The sequence below is a fragment of the Cephus cinctus genome, unplaced genomic scaffold (assembly GCF_000341935.2).
Source record: "Cephus cinctus unplaced genomic scaffold, Ccin1 Ccin1_scaffold0564, whole genome shotgun sequence".
Taxonomy (NCBI): Eukaryota; Metazoa; Arthropoda; class Insecta; order Hymenoptera; family Cephidae; genus Cephus; species Cephus cinctus.
In genome coordinates this window covers 639820-646532 of record NW_014333216.1, presented here as the reverse complement: position 1 = coordinate 646532, position 6713 = coordinate 639820, and the positions used below count along the sequence as shown (strand labels likewise).

The 6713-nt window shown below is 42.4% G+C and overlaps 1 protein-coding gene across 1 annotated transcript in view; it reads left to right on the top strand.

The window, feature by feature from the left end:
- Positions 1 to 6713, top strand: part of LOC107268543 (stress-activated protein kinase JNK) — a 112475-nt gene that overhangs the window by 16330 nt on the left and 89432 nt on the right. The window contains exon 2 of the mRNA XM_015741424.2: positions 3729 to 3777. The gene's annotated coding sequence lies outside the window, so the exon portion shown is untranslated. The remainder of the gene's footprint in view (positions 1 to 3728; positions 3778 to 6713) is intronic.

The following is a 6713-nucleotide window of genomic DNA, read 5'->3' as shown; positions in this document are numbered from 1 at the left end:
GGGCTGGCTCGTGCTCCCGTGCTATCTGTTGATAGTTTTTCTTGCCGTGTTTCGCTACGGTATAGCAAGTTCTCGACTCGTACAGTTCTCGCGTTGTTCTCGCGATATCCAGGCGATTCTATGAATTCCTGTGAGTCTTCCGGAGGTGTAGTGCTGTGCCTTAGTGCAGTGCTCCCCAGAGTGTCCTTTGGATCCAGTTCTCGGCCTCCACGGATTAGCTGCACCAGCTCCGGTGAGGACTCCCAATTTATTAATTGGTGAAGGGATCTCGGTAGACAATTAAGACTCGTTCTGATACGTTCTCGGTTCGTCGCTCTCTGTCTCTCGCGCTATTTGCCGGACTCTTACTCCGACCCTCTCTACCTCAAACCTAGCAGCCTGAGCGGCCGTGCATTTCCGTAACCGTCCGCTCCCGTTCGTGTATCCAGTCGCGTTTCTCGATTTTACGCGTCCCCAAAAATCGACAGGATCCGTTAAGCTATCGCCTCGTCCGACAGGTTCCGTCAGAGTTCTCGTTCTAGGTGGAGTTGGGCCTGTTCCACCCCAACTCCCAGTTCATACCGGCTCGTCAGTTCCCGGTGAAAAAAGAATTGGCTGGCGGCCGCCTGGCTTGCGGATGCACGAACGACGGGTGGACGGCCGAAGGTAACGTCGGTTGGTTCTCGAAGATAGTTCGTTCTCGTATGTTATGCTATCGGTGTCGGGTCAAGGAAAAGAATTACGTTACAATGTATATCCCTTAGTTGTACATACAATATATCTTTTTACACATACTCACCCGATATACTAATTTGGTAGCTTTTTTTTTTTAATTTATCAAATTTATTAATTTTATCAATAAATTTCTCTATTGGGAAAAACATCTTGGTCGCTATTATCTTTATTAACGTTTCGTAAACCCTAAGGATAACTCCTACAAAATTCTATCGGGACTTATCGACATAAATGGTCAATTATTATCTCTGATAATTAGATGGTATAATTATGGTTCAAAGTGTGGTGCAGAAGAGGCTGTGTAATTGGTTGTCAATTGTCTATAACGGGAATCGCGTTATAGTCGATATTACATGTTGGTACTATACCTGTTGGGGTATATATACCTATACCCTATACCCACTAGGGATTCTTTTTTACTAGCTCTTTGTAAGAATTTACGTTGGTACACCTGTGAAAGGAAATGACTGATTTTTTTTTTTTAGTTTAAACTCGCTGTCTCCGGACTTTACGTTTTTTTTTTTTTTTTTCCCATGGACTCTTGTCTACCACCACCCTCATTTAGGGGGATGAAAAACCACTGACGTGTTATCCATATTCAAATATACAAACTACCCTTTCAATGGCTATGATGTCTATACGTTGTAGGCGACGTATGGAATAATTTTGACTCTGCAAGTTTTTGTTTTTGCTCTATTTTTGTTGTATCCCCCTTTATAGAGGGTTTCCTACTTCTCCAACGTATATACAAAATCGAAATTAAGCACCACACATACTTCCTGTTTCCACACTGTCTCTGTCTCTTTTTTACTTCATTTTCATATTTTCTCTTACTATTCACATTTTGGTAATATTTCTCTCTCTCTCTCTCTCTCTCTGTCTGTCGCTCCCCTGCTGCTTCTCACAATTTCATGTTCTCGAGTGTACTTTATTACAGACGTTCAGTCAAGTCCTTTTTTTTCGGTTCTGAAGGATGTGAATGTTTTTGAAAAAAATAAATTTTTTTTTACTCCCTGTGAAATTGGATTTGAAAGGTGAGCATTTTTTCATGACTTTACTAGAACTAGACGATACAAAAATTAGAAATGAAAATTGGAAATGGTTTTTTTTCGAAAATGTCTATTTTTAATCAATAATAATTGTCATTGCGCGATACAAGGATTGGATTCTTTCGCAAAAATTTCTTGATCGAGGCTGGGATTAATTAGCTCGGCTTTTATGTCTCCTTTTACCACGGTATCAAGGGTCAGGAGAAGGTTCAGGAATTCGATGGAAGGCCTCCAGTTACTTTTTCACCCACTTACCTTCCTCGTATTGGAGGAAGTAAAGACGCGGTCGCGAAAGCACCGTTGAGAATAAACCAAATCAACTGCCCTCACCGCACTTTACATGTAAATTCGTCCCCATTCCGTCACCGCGTCGGCATTAAGATTCAAATAACTCTGATTCAGTTCTCAACGGACTTTACTTCAGCCACCGCAATCATAATCTCCATTGGCACTACCATTTGCCGTCGTTTTCCGCCATTTTTGTTTTTCTCGTTTTTCTTTTCGTATATTTTCGTTTTTCGTTTTACTTTTTTCCCACCCTGTAGATTCATTCAATTCGTTCAATCCTTATCTACCCATATATCGTTCGAATCCACCAAATAAGAAAACTATCATTTTTCGCCATTAAAAAAATTGTAATATTCAACATAGGTCCATTTATTTTTTGGAAAATTCTTTCTCACCTCTTTGGTCCTCTTATCAGTTGACGCTGATTTATCGATTATACGTTACGTATACGAAGAAAGGGGTCGTACGCGTAACACCCGGCAATCTAAATAATTGGTGAAATGTTGGGCTCTGCCGTGTAGTCGATTGCGGCTTAGGGGTTGACGCTGCGTCCTCTTCAACCCCCCTTTACGCTTTCCTCGCCAAATTGGACAATGGCTTCCGAATTGGTATTTCGCACGTTAACGTCCCGCCAGGATTTCGTCAATTGGCAAAGTGCTTCGGGAAGTTGGCGCTACACGCATTTACGCGAAATCTTTCCTGCAGTTACCATTAAAACGCGGCCTAATTACCCACCGGACACAAATCAGATACGTACTTCCGATTTCAAAATTCCCACGTGGTATATCAATCAACCCCTATTTTTTTTTTCGGATCAATAAAAATTTCACGAATCTAATCAATCGCTCGTACGTAATTAATCAATCGATCGATATCGGCGCTAGAGAAATATCCCTAGATTCTCCACCAGTGAAGACCAGCAGACCCATACCTTCCTGCGTACCCAACCCAACTAAAGGGTTGACTTGAGTTAATGTTGGGTCCATCAGGGGTTGCTTCGAGGGTGGAAAAGGAAGTTCCTTCCGCTAGGTGGTTACGGAAGCGCCTAGCAGACTTCCCTTTTAATTAGACGATGCATCACGATCCTATTGGTCCATGATCGAGGGGTGGGGGCGGGAGGGGGGTGAAAAGTACCCCTAGAAGCACCATTCCTCTCCACGTGAATGTTAAATAACTGCATTCACCCCCTTTGGTCTCCGTCGAAAAATTTCAATACCCCTCAAGAGAGGGTGGTGGTAACAAAAATACGGATCGCGAAACAACCCCCATTTTTTTTTATTCGATCCAGTTGTTGGCTCCGTCAAACGTGCATTTTACCACCCCTATATAGGATTCACCCTTGTATCTGCTGCAAGCTTCGCCAATGTCATTACCAAGGCACTTTCCAAGGAATTATCTTTTCTTTTATTTTTTATCTTGTTATTATTATTTGTATAAAACTACCCCGTTTCATCCCCTGCGCTCTCTCTCTCTCTCTCTCTCTCTCTCTCTCTACCGTGTAATCATATTCGTTCGCTCTACCTACGTATACCTTGTATCTCACGCATTTCTGCATCCGAATACCAGAAGCTTTATTTTTCTTTTATTCTTTTCTCTTTTTTCTTCTTTCCTCGTGTTCCTCCCTCTGCCCCGCCGAGGGTCCTGTTAATTACATTGTTTGCCTGACTTTTGTTCCAGAGATTGCGCCAGACGAGGGATATGGAGCTTCCCGCGGCGTCCTGAATCAGTGAGTATCCCTTTCTTTCTTTTTCTTTCTCCTTCCTTCTCTCTCTCTCTCTCTCTTCACTTCATTCTCCTCCTTAACCAGGACAACCGTCTTGGTCGCTATACTGCAGACACTCGCTCCGCTGGAACCACTACTTTGATTTAATATCCAGCCACTAGGCATCCTTAGCAAATTGAATTGTTCCCTCGAGCGTATCGCTTAGACACTCGGACAATACTAAGGGATGAAACGTTCGAGTGAAGTGACGTAAAGATTTTTCATTTTTTTTTTTTTTTTTTTTTCTTCATACCCAAGTCGAACGCACAAGTCGCTTAAGGGTGGTATACGGGAAATAATGTCAAAAATTTTTCGATAAAAAGACAAATAGGGGTAGTTTTGTCGATTTTTTTTTTTTTTTTTTTCGTTACGGCTGCTCGCACGACAGTACAGCGCACTGCAAGCCCTCCTCCCCCCCGCGACCCCCGTTAATTACAGTCTTTATCCAACCGGAGGTTCAGCGGTCGATGGACTTCCGGTTGGTAAACTTTACAATTGATTGTATTTGCTATCTCGAGCTGATACAGCTACCCCAGCCCTCACCTCTCCAATCAATCAAGAATGGATTTTTCCTAATGACTGGCTTTGACTCTCTTTTCAAGCTGTCCCGTATCACTATAGATGTTAACGATCTTGCACCAGCCAGCCCCGCGACCCCTCGTCTGGTTTCCTAACCCCTGTACGATATCCAGACTACCTACTTGAATTTTACCGCGAACTTCAATTCAGGTAGCCAAGTATCCTATAGTTGGTACCAACTGCATTTCTTGGCTTCTGGACGTTCATTATTGCTTATTAGCGGCGCTACCTTCAAGTGGTGCCTGTACTGACATTTGTATAGCGCTACGAAAATATCTTTATAGGAAAATCGATAGAAACTGTACGACTTGGACGACAGGTGAAATGTAAAGTATATATATATATATATAGTTTTTTTTACAAAAAACTTTATTGCACCAAATCGAATCACGTATCGGAGCTTTTCTATAATCGTACGAGATTTTATACTTTAATCGTTGAAAAACAAATTATTTATTTATTAGACAAATTTTTGTTTATTCAACACCTGTTACGCAATAATTACTCATATGGTAAGTAATGACGAATAATAGTCACAGGGGTGGCTGGGGACTGATTTTGGGGTATATTTGTCAAAATGCAAATTTTTTAAATTTATTGTATATCCCTTCCTATATCCTGCCTCTTTCTCATATTTCGTCCGTACTTGCACAGTGTATACACATAACTAGGCTATTTCATACTTTGCCCTATAAAAGTCCTTTTTAACTAACGCCGGTGACAGCGCACGCGAGAAAGACAATCGCGAACGGGATTTACATGAGAATTCGCACTGCATTGCGCATTCGCGAATTACGTAAGAAGGCCTCTCCTAAGCGAAAGCGAACGGCCGTTTTTTCCTCGTAAATTTGGAAAAAAAAAAAATTTGTTTACTCAAACAAGTATATTTTTACGCGAGGGGCAATAATAATAACAGTACTGCTCAATTCTTGGGTAAAATTACTTATCGTAGTTACCACCGGTTACGTATTACATCCGAGATTAATGTTATCGTTATCTTTTTTGTCTATCGTCACTTTTTCTACCCCATTCTTTTAAATTCCAATCCGACTTCCCGACCGATAATACATTTCTGGCGGTCACGTAATCCGAATAAAAGCTACCCCGAGGGGGGACGAGAACGCGTGGACAGGGCTAGAGAGGGTTCAAGAGAGACAGAGAGGGGGGATTTTTTACTCGTACGCGTTTGCGCGTGACTCTGTGAATTTTCAGAGCAACCTGCCGCCGAAAGTGCTGTGGGTAATTACGTCAGCGGGAAAACACCCACCTCCCTTAACTGGCATACCGAACGACAAACAAGCCCTCGGGACGAAAGGCGCGACTCTCGAAAAGGACCTCCTCCTCCTCCCACTCGTAATTTCCTAATTATCCAAAAATGTGTCATAACGAGAGGCTCGACTATTAGCTGTCCTTCCCTCGGTACCTGCGCGATGCGCATGCGCGCCAGCCAAACGCTACCGGGGATGGTTATGGATTTTCGGGCTGCGACCTTCGCGTGTCGCCTACGCTTTTCGCGCTAGCCGCCCGCGAGAGAGACCGGCGCCTCAGGAGCGTCCACGAGACACAGAGCCACGTAGGAACAGCTGTGCGTATATATATCTATATAGACATGTACACAGTGGCCTAAGTTAAAGGGATGGTACTTCAAGTTTATGTCACTCTCTTCTTCTCTTTTGCTTCTCTTTGGCTTTTCGTCCAGGACAAAGAACTCTTTTTCTCAATAAAACAGAGAAAGACGTTTCACGGATATTTTTCGGATGTTCGATCGATTTTCAATATTGCGGCCCGCAATAAAAATTTTTAGGTAAAGATATTTGAAATTCAAAAAATTTTTTTGTCGCTCATACAATGTTTTTCGTTATTCTACTTATCCCCGTGATCCGGTGGCTGAGTGTAATTTTACAAAAAAAAAAGTTGAAAAAATATTTTGAAAAAAATTTTTCTCAACCACCTCCAAACTTTTCTTTTCAAAGCTCAGTCTTAGGCATTCCTTTTTGTAAAATCTTCCCGTGCAAATACGCATGCCCCGTTAGACGTGTACGATGGCCACTCGTATATTCTAGAGAAGCGACAAAGCTTCAGGTAGGAGCGAAGCTGCGACGGGGATGCCAGCGCAAGCTGGAAAAGCTCAGATTCTTAATAGAAGGCTATAAAGTACGTATAGCTGTATATATCGATATATAGTTTGTATCGCGTGACAACCGCGCAACGCGGATAGGAAACCACGCGATACACCGTATTACGAAAAGTCAAGTTTTCCTGAGGTTTTTTTTTCTTATCTTTTTCAAGAAATTACCGAGCGCCCCCCCCCCCCCCCCCCC